The sequence below is a fragment of the Lissotriton vulgaris genome, chromosome 3_1 (genome assembly GCF_964263255.1).
Source record: "Lissotriton vulgaris chromosome 3_1, aLisVul1.2, whole genome shotgun sequence".
In the NCBI taxonomy this organism is placed as follows: Eukaryota; Metazoa; Chordata; class Amphibia; order Caudata; family Salamandridae; genus Lissotriton; species Lissotriton vulgaris.
The window spans coordinates 877,811,233-877,823,192 of NC_141689.1; positions in this window are offsets into that span (position 1 = coordinate 877,811,233).

Below are 11,960 nucleotides of genomic sequence, written 5' to 3' on the forward strand. Positions count from 1 at the left end.
TGCTTTGTTGCACAAGGAACATTACTCCTCTTGTATAGGTAGAGTATGAAGATGTCATTCTGTAGGACACCCACCTAATTCCTATTCTCCCTTCCGACAAGTCAGTCAGGTGTGTCTCTTGAAGACAGGCCACATCCACCTTGTGTCGGTATAGGTATGCTATGACCTTGTGAATTTTCTGCGGGTTGTGAAGCCCCCGTACATTCCACGTCATGAATGTTAGTGGTGTGGTGTGCTTCAATCTGTTATCCATAAGCAGTATCGTACTTGGGCAGGGCGTGCCTGCATATGGTGTGTGTGTTTCTGCTGTGAGAGATGTTGTCTGCTATTCACATGCCAACCAGGGTTTTCAAATGAACAACCTGCCCCCCTCCCACTCCACTCATCTCATTAAAGCAAATATAGTCCCCCAAGAACTTATAACTACCCCAACTAGCCTCCTCCCACCCCCTGTCTAAAACATAATTAAGTGTGGTGGACACAGGTGTGCGGGAGCTGACACTCCTTTTACCCTGTGAGGTGGTTCACATGGGTGGTCGCTGTGTAATCGTGGTGACCTATACGCCCCTAAGTTTGCCCCCAAAAGTCAAACAGTGGGATTATCTGTTCTATTCAGTGGTCATCTTAACTCTTGGATGTATAATACAAATTCATAATTGAACATTCTAATGGTATTACATTAGCCTCCCCTCAAACCCCCTGCTAACACTTATCTGTGCCCTATGGATACGACGTAATCACTTGATGCCAGGTACAGTGTGAATTCTATGCTGATGCTGTATTGCTGAAACGCAAAGCCCTATAGCGATATTTTAGAAAGCTTGATTTTAAAGTTGACAGAACTGTGTATTTTAAACGGTGCCACAATATTCTCATTCAGGGCTTAGACGCTTATCTTAGGCATTGACAGGGGTTAAAAACTTACGTGTACACTCAGCGCTCTGTGTTACAGCCTGCCCGCCCTGGTCCGACTCGGTATCCAATACCGTTGAGCGGAGGGCAGGACAGGTACGAGCCTGAGTGACACACTTCCGCTTTCCCGCTGCAGCACTGAGCGGGTAGCGCTCTAGTCTTGCTGCTACTGGGGCTATTTAGCCACTCGTCGGGATCAAGCGCGCAGCGATTGCGCGCAGGGAGGCGCCTCTAGACGCGCCTAAGACAAGCCAAAGACCTGCCCGTCTGCGCCCGTCCGCGCCAGGACGGTGCCAGGGGCCATGGCGGTCACACCTATCTCCCCACTTGTCCCGCTTCCTGCCAGGATTACCTACTCAGCCCAGGTACTTAAGGATCTACAGATTGTTGATTGTCATGGAGACCTTAAACTAATTGTAGAAGGGCCTTTTACATGCTTACATTGTAAATCCCAGTTCACTACTCTGAAGGGAGAAAGCCCTGATAGATGTGTGAACAGCCATACACCATCTTACAAAACATCTAAAATTGCTGGTCATAAAAACATTCTTTGCAATGTACGCTCTTTACCTAAGCACACCTCTGAAGTATGGGACCTAATCTCTACAAATGAGCCTGACTACTGTTTCATGACTGAAACGTGGCTTAAATCCCATTCCACTCCTTCCATTACATTGGCCATTCCTTCGGGATATAAAATGATCAGGTTAGACAGACCTAAGAAAATAGGTGGAGGAATTGCTATTGCTCATAAAAATCACATCAATTGCTCTGTTTTGGCTGAACTCTGCACTCCGGACATTGAATTGCTGATTTTTAAAACAACTCATTCCACCAAACAAACCAGACTAGGAGCCCTGGTTTATCGTCCCCCTGGACCTAGCTCTAACTTTGTCAACATATTACTGGAAAATCTTGCGCCATATGTTCAAAAAGACAAAGAATTTTTGTTAATAGGTGACTTCAACCTTCACAGTGAACTTATAAATTGTAAAGAAGCACAGGCTTTTCTTAATGATCTCTCATTGCTAGGTCTCCAACCACACAATGTGGGCCCAACTCACGTGGCCGGACACACTCTAGACCTGATTATAACCAATTTCCCTAGTGTCACATGCCTTCCCCCTACACAGGTCAGCTGGACTGACCATTTTATCCTTGAGTTTTATACTCCCTATCCTGCAACCACTACCCTCAAAACCACCAATATCCCTGAAATACGGCGGCAATGGCATAAAGTTAATGAGGCCTCCTTTGCTGAGAAATTTGTCCAACCCTACCATGTGATTCCTGATGATATCAATAAAGCTATTGATATGTTTAGCAAAGACATTAAAACAGCCATAGATAAGATAGCTCCATTAAAACAATTTAGACCCCGACCAGCCAAAAAACAAGAGATCTGGTTCTCTGAAGAGCTCAGGAATCTCAAGAAAGCAGCCAGGAAATTAGAAAAGATTTGGAGATCTACCCATCTGGTAACAGATAGGAAACATTATTGGGACGCTCTAAGTATATATCATAAAGCTATCAGAACGGCGCGAAAAACCCATATTACCACTCTTATCACGGCTGCAGACAACTCCCCCAGAGTATTATACCAGGTCCTTCATTCTTTCACCAATCCTACAGCATGCGAGAGTGCAGACACTTCGTCACAACTACTTTGCGACAAAATATCGCAATTTTTCTGCAACAAAATCGATCTCATCTATGCTAAAATAGTCAACTCGAACAACAATTTGACTATAAATACAGTCCCTATCTTTCAGGATTCAGAACTTGATAGTGGCCCTCATACTTTAGACCTCTTCCCCCCTATCACTCCTAAAGAGGTGTCCCTGCTCATGACGCAGATTAAAAGTGGAAGTCCTGATGATATCATCCCGGCAAGACTCATGCCCACCTTACTTGGAATCCTATCTCCCACCATCGAAAAACTTGTTAACTTATCCCTCTGTACAGGATCTGTCCCCAAGCAGTGGAAACAGGCCTTAGTCAGGCCAATCAGGAAGAACACCACAACTCCATGGACTGACTTGTCAAATCTCAGACCTATTTCGTTGCTGCCATTTTTGGGAAAGCTCACTGAGAAGTATGTTAATCGTCAGTTATCCAGCTACATTGAGAAAGCTGGCGGCCTAGACTACTCTCAATCTGGGTTTAGGCCGAAACACAGTACAGAGTCCACCCTCCTGTCTGTCACTGACGATCTGCATATGTTTCAGGACAAAGGCTACTCGGTAGGCGTGGGCGGAAAATCCGTTCCGCTCGCGGATTTTGCGGATTTTCGGGAAATCCGCAATCCGCGAGATTTGCGAATTTCCCGCAAAATCCGCAAATCCGCGAGCAGCGGATTTTGCTCGCACTGCTCGCACTGTTCGCGTGAGTTCGCGCCCCGCGAATAAGTGCAAAATTGCAGAAATACGATTTTAGCAAAACTGAAAGTAACTACTTACCAGGTTCAAAAGTTCAGGCTCATCATTAGTAGCCATTTCCTGGAGTGCTTCCTGAGGGGCCCCTCCAGAGTTCAGTTGCCAGTTGAAACTAGTATGTGACCCTGCTCTGAACCTCAGAATAGTTACACATATGCCACAAAGGTCCTGAATTACAGCTAAGGGAGACAAGCAGGAGCCAGGCTGGAAGTTAAAATCCATTAATCAGCCCCTAATTCATTATTGTCAGTTGGGGCAGGGCAGGTGTTGTAACTAATTTTGCAACAATGAAAGCACTTAGCAAGTGCAAAAGATCACTAATCAGGGCGCACTAAGGAAGCAGGTGCCAGCTAAAAAAATATTCTGTGACACATGAATCAGCCCCAAATTAATTCAGGTCACTTGAGGCAGGGAAGGTGTGCTTTGCTTTGCCGAAAATAATGTACACTGGACAACCAGAGGGTGTGGTGATGAAACAGAGGGTGGCATGGGTGGGCCAGAGGGTGGCATGAGTAGTCAGAGAGTGGCAGTGGTGACAGAGAGTGGCAGTGATGAAGAAGAGTGTCCCAAACAGGCTGGACACGTAGAAACAACAAGTTCGCGAAACTTGCGACCCGACAGGTAAGTTCGCAATTTGCGAAAGTGTACAAAACCCTCGCGAACTGGCAGAAACACGGGCGAACACAAAAAAAAAAAAAATCCGCAAATTCGCGGGAATTCGCGGATTTTGCGGATTGCGAATCCGCAAATCCGCAAAATTCGCGAACGCGAGATCCGCAAAATTCGCTCATGCTTACTACTCGGTAATTTTGGTGTTATTAGACCTTTCAGCCGCGTTCGACACCGTGTCACATAACATCCTCATTGACCGGTTGTCGAACGTAGGGGTTAAGAACAAGGCCCTTGCTTGGCTAAGGAGTTTTCTTACGGATCGGACCCAGACTGTCACCATGGGTAAATATAGATCAACTGAGGTAGAGATTACGAAAGGGGTGCCACAGGGCTCCTGTTTGAGCCCAACACTCTTTAACATCTACGTGGCACCCCTGGCAAGAGTGATGCGCAAATTTGGTTTCATCCCCGTGTCATATGCGGATGACACGCAGCTCCTCTTTCCCTTTCAAAATCTCACCACAGAAATAAGAAACTCCTTCTCCGCTGGCATGAAAGCCGTCGCACAGTGGATGTCCACCAACTTCCTACAGTGCAATGTCAACAAAACGGAAGTAATGCTGTTTGGAGATGCCAAATTACTGTGGACCCCTGACTGGTGGCCATCTGATCTTGGTACTGTTCCGGAGCCCAAACAGATTGTCAAAAATCTGGGGATACGCCTTGATCACGACCTTTCCCTCAAACAGCACAGTAACATGGTAGCTGGCTCATGCTTCCACATCATCAGCATGATGCGCAGAATATTTCCACTGCTACCGGATTCCTTCAGAAAAACTTTGGTGCAAGCCCTTATATTGAGTCGTATTGACTACTGTAATGGACTGCTCCTTTCTGCTAATGAAGGAGTTCTGGATAGGCTCCAGGTGGTCCAGAATACGGCAGCTCGCCTTGTCCTAAATGCTCCCCCCAGAACAGCATCAAAACCTCTATTACAGAAACTACACTGGTTGAGCATTCGACAAAGAGCCAAGTTTAAGATATGTTGCATTATCCATAAATGCTTAAACGGAAATGGCCCTACATACCTGGAGCAGAAATTTACCCCCTACACTCCCTCCAGATCGTTGAGATCTAGTGAGAACTTTCTGTTGGCAGTACCTCGTGCAAAAAAAAACAGACATGGAGGGAAAGCTCTATCTGTTGCAGGGCCCACACTGTGGAACAAACTGCCTCTGGCCCTCCGGCTCTGCACAGACCATTTAAAATTCAGGAAGCAACTGAAAACTCTGCTGTTTACTGATAAAATGTAGACCTTACCCCTCATCTGCATATTTATTTAGACTCTATTTGGTATCACAGCGCAGAGATACTCCGGTTGGAGTCGATTCCAGCGCTATAGAAACCCATAAATAAATAAATAAATAAAATCATGCACCGACCCTCCTGTGGCCTCAGGAGCTGGTGACCTTGTATGGAGAGTGGCTGTGCGCCACCCGAGGCGATACCTCAGCCTCGCACTATCTGTCACACCTTCTCAGATGTGGACAAAAGTTCCTTTTCATCACCCTTTTGTGTCCCTTATAAGTCTTCCACTTCTATCCTTGTTGTTTTAGCACTTTGTATTTGAAGAGTTCTATAGGTGTTGCCTCACTATTCAATGTCCGATGCACTGGCCTGTTCCTCCGGTCCTCCTCTTGGTGATCTCCTGCGTGTGCTCTGGGATCCTTTCTGCTGCAAGTACTTTAGCACGTCTGACTGTTCGTTGTATATCTTAGTCTTCTCACCGTCAGTTACTCTCAATCTGGCAGGATATAGCACCGCATAGGAGATGTTTTGGCCACTGAGCTTTTGATTCACAGGCGCAAACTTCTTCCTCGCCTCTTGGACCAGAGGCGTGAAGTCTGGGTAAATAGAGATGTCCATTCCCTCATGCTTCAAACCACCCAGTTCCCGGGCCTTATGGAGAGCCGCATCCCTGTCCAGGTACTTTAATAATCTAGCTATTATGGGCCGCAGTCTTGCCCTGGGCGGTGGTGGCGGAGCTAGGGACCTGTGCCCCCTTTCAACAATGAAAACCTCTGAAAAAGTTTCCCTGCCTAGAAGGGTTATAAGCAGTTGTTTGATGTAGCGTTCCATGCGTCCCGTGTTTGTGGTCCCCGCAATTCCCATAAAATGTAGATTATTGCGGCGGAATCAAGCCTCATTATCTTCAGCCTTCGCCATTAGTGCTGTCAAGGTCTTATCCATTTTCCCTTTTCTAGTTTCTATTTGCTGATGTGCATCTTCGGCGTTGCAGAGCTCCGCCTTGTCTATCCGTTCGGTGTGCTTATCTAAACGTTCAGACATGCAGTCCACTCTGTATGTTAGAGAGTCTATCTTGCCGTCTATATTGGACAGGGTAGCCTGTATCGTCGTGAACATGGCCTGCACATCACTGTTGGTGACTCCGTTCGGAGTCGTGGCGGCCTGATGCGAATTCTGCTGTTCATCCTGGCTGTTTTCGGCCGCTTTCTTTGATTGCTCTAAGGTGAATTTAAGTTGATTCTTGTCAGGTTTGCCCATGACATATCTTGGGGTATCACTAGAGACTCGTTCACTGGTTGACGTTGCAGTATGGATACTCTGCGCAGGTCACAGGAGGTGGCACCCAGTCCCTGTGCGCGTTTCATTATCAGTTGGCTGTTGCCTTGCAGGCTGTGGTTGTCGAAGCATTCGTATCAGATCTGTAACAGGGGCCGCCGATGCCTTCAGACGGGGTGGTTCACAGATATGGTTGTGCCCTCCCTCTTTCTGGAGCCAGTTCCAGTGGCTGAGTTGTCGGGCTATTCGCCTACCGCAGGCAGAGGCCAAATCCTATAGATGACAGTGTTGTGTAGAACTGTGGTCATGGGGAGAGTGCCCTATGGAATTTCCGCCAGATAATGCTCTTCCTGGCTCAGGATTTAGGCCCTTTCCTCACTATGTTATAAAGTTCTCACCGGGATGTTGTGGTACTCTCACCCTGTTTTGTCCCTTTTCGCGGTCTCTTTATGTTTTTTCCAGCCCCTTCCTCGGTATGGAGCAGCTCACAGTCAGGCGGCCCCGGCACACTCGGGGCTCCCCTTCAATCAGGCCTTGGGCCACCCCAGCGGCGCACAGTGAAACACTACCCAGCAGCAATGCAGGTCTTCTGTGCTTGCCGGCCCCCCTCCAAGTTACATGCTGAACGTTGTGATTTCTCCGCTCTCATGCACAGGGACCGCAGCGTCTGGACGTATCTGCCCCTGCCCCCGCATTTGTGTGTTGTTCGCCCGGACTTGCCTGTTTTGTGGGGTTTATCGCCTTGGCTAGATATGCCCCAGCGGGTCCCTCCATTCACTTGTCCTCCACGTCCATGCAATCTGGGCCCTTCGGAAGGTTTTTCCAGCGTTAGAGGTGTGCCCAGAGAGATTCAGCTGGTAATGTGCATGTTTCAGAGGGTGGTTGCCCCCCAGCCAGCAGTCACTTTTTTTTCCAGCGGCGAGTCGTCACACGGGCACAGCAGGGCGGCCAGCATGGGCATGCGCGTTGTATGCATCCGACTTCCTCCCTGCGCGAGCCGGCTGCTCCAGTTAACGTTCCGCCCTCACAGGTCGCTACACCTATTTTCGGCAGCCCTACTACAACAGCAGTTCTGGGCAAGTGCAATCCGCCGTAAAGGGTTCGATAGAGAGCCACGTTCCCCTGAATTTAGAATTTCATGTTGTTGGGTTACTACGGGCCGTTTGGGTACAGGATAACTTTAGGATATTTCAGCGGCAGAAGGAGCTCACTTACGAAGTAGCCATCTTCGAGAGTGGCTAGCTCCGCCCCCCCTAGCATGAAAAATGATGTGTTCATCTGAAGACGATAATTCCATATTTGTTCCTAGATAATGATTGGACATTTATAATTCCCTTGTGGCTGCTTATGCAATGAGCAAAAACAACAGTTGATGGACAGAATGTAGAACAATGTCACACATTCACCCCAGTACAGAGATCTGGGCCTAAATCCATTGTTTTTTTGCGCTCCACACCACCCCAGTTCAGACATGGCCATATGCAAATCAGCCTTGACCCTGTGCCTCATGGGAACAGTCTAGCCCGAACTTCCAAGCCATGACTTTCCTGGACCGGAATCAAGCATCCTAGGACCGGTTTCTGGCTATCAGCCGTCATCAGCCAGGATAGCTTGACTCCAGTGGTGTGGAGAGCATGGGACTCACGTCTGAGCATACCCATCCCACTCGGGTGACCAATGCAAAAACAACAGTTGATGGACAGAATGCAGAACAATGTCTTACATTCACCCCAGTACAGAGATCTGGGCCTAAATCCATCGTTTTTTTGCACTCCACACCACCCCAGTTCAGACATGGCCATATGCAAATCAGCCTTGACCCATGGCACAGGGTCAAGGCTGATTTGCATATGGCCATGTCTGAACAGGGGTGGTGCGGAGTGCAAAAAAACAATGGATTTAGGCCCAGATCTCTGTACTGGGGTGAATGTATGACATTGTTCTGCATTCTGTCCATCAACTGTTGTTTTTGCATTTGCTTATGCAATGAGGCATGCCCTGCCACTATGGGAATAATATAATGTATGCCACATCCTGCAGTATATTACATAGTGCATCATACACAGACTAAAATACATAGACAACTTTAGAATCCACATACAGAAACTAGTGGACTAATGCGTCTACTGTAGGGGCCTGTATTCGACCTCATGGTCACAGGTTCATATCCTGGTGGTTCCATTCAGTCTTTCATCCTTCTGAAGTCAATACAATGAGTACCATTGAGTTGGGTAGGAATAAACATATGTTATTCAGTGCCAAGTTCCCCTTCAGTGAATCTGAATTTTACAAATACACATGTTATGTTATGTTATATAATTGAGGTGCAAAAGGGCGCTCACAGCTCTGGGCTCTGGTGCCACTGCACCTGCTACATCATTGGTAGGTAACACCCTTTCCCCACTCCCTCATACACACCACCTAACTGCAGCTTGCTTCCGACATGAGGTACGTTTGCCACATTGCTGTTTTCTTCCGACATTAATATTTTAATATCTCAGCCAGTGATTCGATTTGATAATGCTTTATTCGATTTTGTATTAAAATCATAAAAGCGTACATATAAAAACAGTCTTAAAATGAATACATACATACAATGACAATATGACTACAAGTTAAAAGGACATATTCCCAACCTCAGGGTTCCATAATAAGACATGTTATTCATACAGTTTATCACTATCGACTGTGGTAATACATAGAGCACTCAAAAGTTATGACAGTTGTATAATGGTACTAATCTATTGGGAGCGGATAAACTAATTCCACTGGATACACGAACCCCCCTTCCCAGCGGATGGTGATGCTCTACTGTTGGTCTAAGCAGGGGGATGTTTGGCGTGCATGGATAAAAATCGAGTAGATCCCAAGTGCATATGGGGCCATCTCCTTCTTGGGGCGGGCAAGATCTTAGGTACGGGACGATGTTCCTGTTCCTGAATTTAACCAGTACCAAGTTGTTTGGGAATGTTTTTTGGTAATGAGCCCAGCCATCCCACCCTTCTAACGCTAAGGATTCCACCATCTTGGTCCTGTGGTAGGGGTCTATATTTCCTCAACCAGAATATGACCTTATTTAATAGGTCCTGCTGTCTTTCGGCTTTCCCGAGAGCAATTGCTGGTACTCCTGAAAGAACGGACACATATGGCACGGCTTCTGGAGGAAGGTGTATACAAGGTGGTTTGTTTGATTCTGTTCTAACCCCTGGGAACCCTGATGGAGTAGGTTTGAAGGGGGCTTTGGGTGCAATTGGGGCTGGGATTTTGAGTGATTGTGATGTGAGTTGGGCGTCTATACGTTTAGGAGTCGGCTTAGATGTTTCCAAGGTTGTAAGTGGCTGGGAGCGGTTAGATGTTACCATATTATTGATAGGTGTCAGAATGGTTGTGATTATATTCTCTAGTCCTGAGAGCCTTTACCCTGTGGAATTGATTTTTTCAACTAGTGGAAAAATGATGGCTTTGACAAGATGCTCGATCTGGGTCAGTAGAGTCAAATGGGGGTAGAGTATTGTATCGTCTGATTTGTCTGCAGACTCCATGGTAGTAGGGAGGTTGTTGGCAGCTAATGTAGGACTTACGGATAGTTTTTGTAATTTGAAATTATTCCCTTCGGGATTGTCCTCGTAATGCTTCCTTTTAGTGGTTAAAGGCCGAGGGAGGGCTAGATCTTGGATATTGTCTTTCTTAGGTGAAAAGGGAGGATCCGGTAAACTGCCGTTAGTACTTGAGGAGCTGGTGCATTTAACAGGAGAAGGTGATTCCACTACGGCGTACTTGGTATTGCATAGGATGTTTAATTCGTCCCACAAAGACAGGTTTTGCACTCTTACTGGAGTTTGTAAGGGAGATTGCATACTGATTAAAGAGTGGCAAGGAGAGTTATAGTCTATCTCATGAAAAGTAGGCAGTGTGCTGATACTAATCATGTGATGCTCTTGTGGCCCTTGGCACGGGCCCCTCTCAGAAGCAATGTTTGTTCCCCCCTTGCGTGACATTATTAGAGTAGGATTAATGAAACCACAAAAATAGCCTATTAGTAATTAGAATCACTCTACCTCCTCACACAGTAGGGTCAAAGGAGGGGGCCCGTCCCGATCCCTTCAGTCCACGGAGGGCCACAGAGGGCCCGCCCTTTGCCCGGGCTTAGCCCCGGGCGCCGATCTGCGCGCGATCCCGCGACGCGGGGGCTGGTGTCCTTTTGTTGCGCCTCCTTGGGCGGAAATCCGGTGTTGCGCCGCTAGGGCGTCTGGGAAATGGAGTTTTTCCCCCCTCGCGGCCGCTGGTGTTGGTTTGCGGCGTCGGAGGGTAGCTGTGCAGGAAGATTGGCCCCCTGGACGGGTAAGCGCGAGCAGCAAGGTGTGCCCCCGAGTGATTGAAGAGCCCCCCGCTTCCCCGGGGCTGGTGTCCTTTTGTTGCGCCTCCTTGGGCGGAAATCCGGTGTTGCGCCGCTAGGGCGTCTGGGAAATGGAGTTTTTCCCCCCTCGCGGCCGCTGGTGTTGGTTTGCGGCGTGGGAGGGTAGCTGTGCAGGATGATTGGCACCCTGGACGGGTAAGCGCGAGCAGCAAGGTGTGCCCCCGAGTGATTGCAGAGCCAGTGTAAAAATAGAGAAAGTCACCCAAAGTCAGCATGTTTCCCCTTTCAGTGCAGACGTAGAACAGTATTTATATAAACAATGCACTTTAAAATGTGTTCTAGAGGTTCCTTAATTACACCTGACTAGGGTTGTCACCTGGCCGATTTTTTACTGGTACCACTGTGTATTTTAATGTCCCAGCAGGTACAAAAATTTGTAAAACCACCTAAAGCAAAAATATTTAGCCCTTTCCTGTACCTAATTCAAAAAGCAAATATAAATTGAAAACACTTTTAAATGGATTCTAGAGCTGCAAATATTCTTGACTTTCAAATATAGTAAAACCAGACGGAAAGTTATGGTACAAATGTATGCATACAATTGTATTCATAGTTCTATTTAGTATCATGTCCATACCTGTGCACACTCTTAAAACTAAAACAAATAGCCAGTATTTTCTTTTGGAAAGGGGACAACGCTACCCCACATTGATAATTAATGTAAACATAGTGAAAAAAGCATTACAAAGTTTGGCCAACCTCATGGCTTCTTCTGCCGACTGGGAGCGGCGAAGGTTATGTATTGGTGAGCCTGGCCCACCCGCTAGAACCGGGCCTGGGTGACAATAGCCGCTCTGTGCCAGGCCATAGCCATAGCCTTTTGGCACATTTTACTCTTATCAGTCTTGGGTCGCGCTGTCCTGGCCAAGGTGGTGATGCTATCACGCTAACTACATTTCTTCTGCAGTTTACAAGGAAAATAAAGACCTGGCTCTACCCCAGAGCGTCAGGCTAACTTTCTCCGTTGTCACAGGCCTCCCATCTCACAGCGCCAAGATACC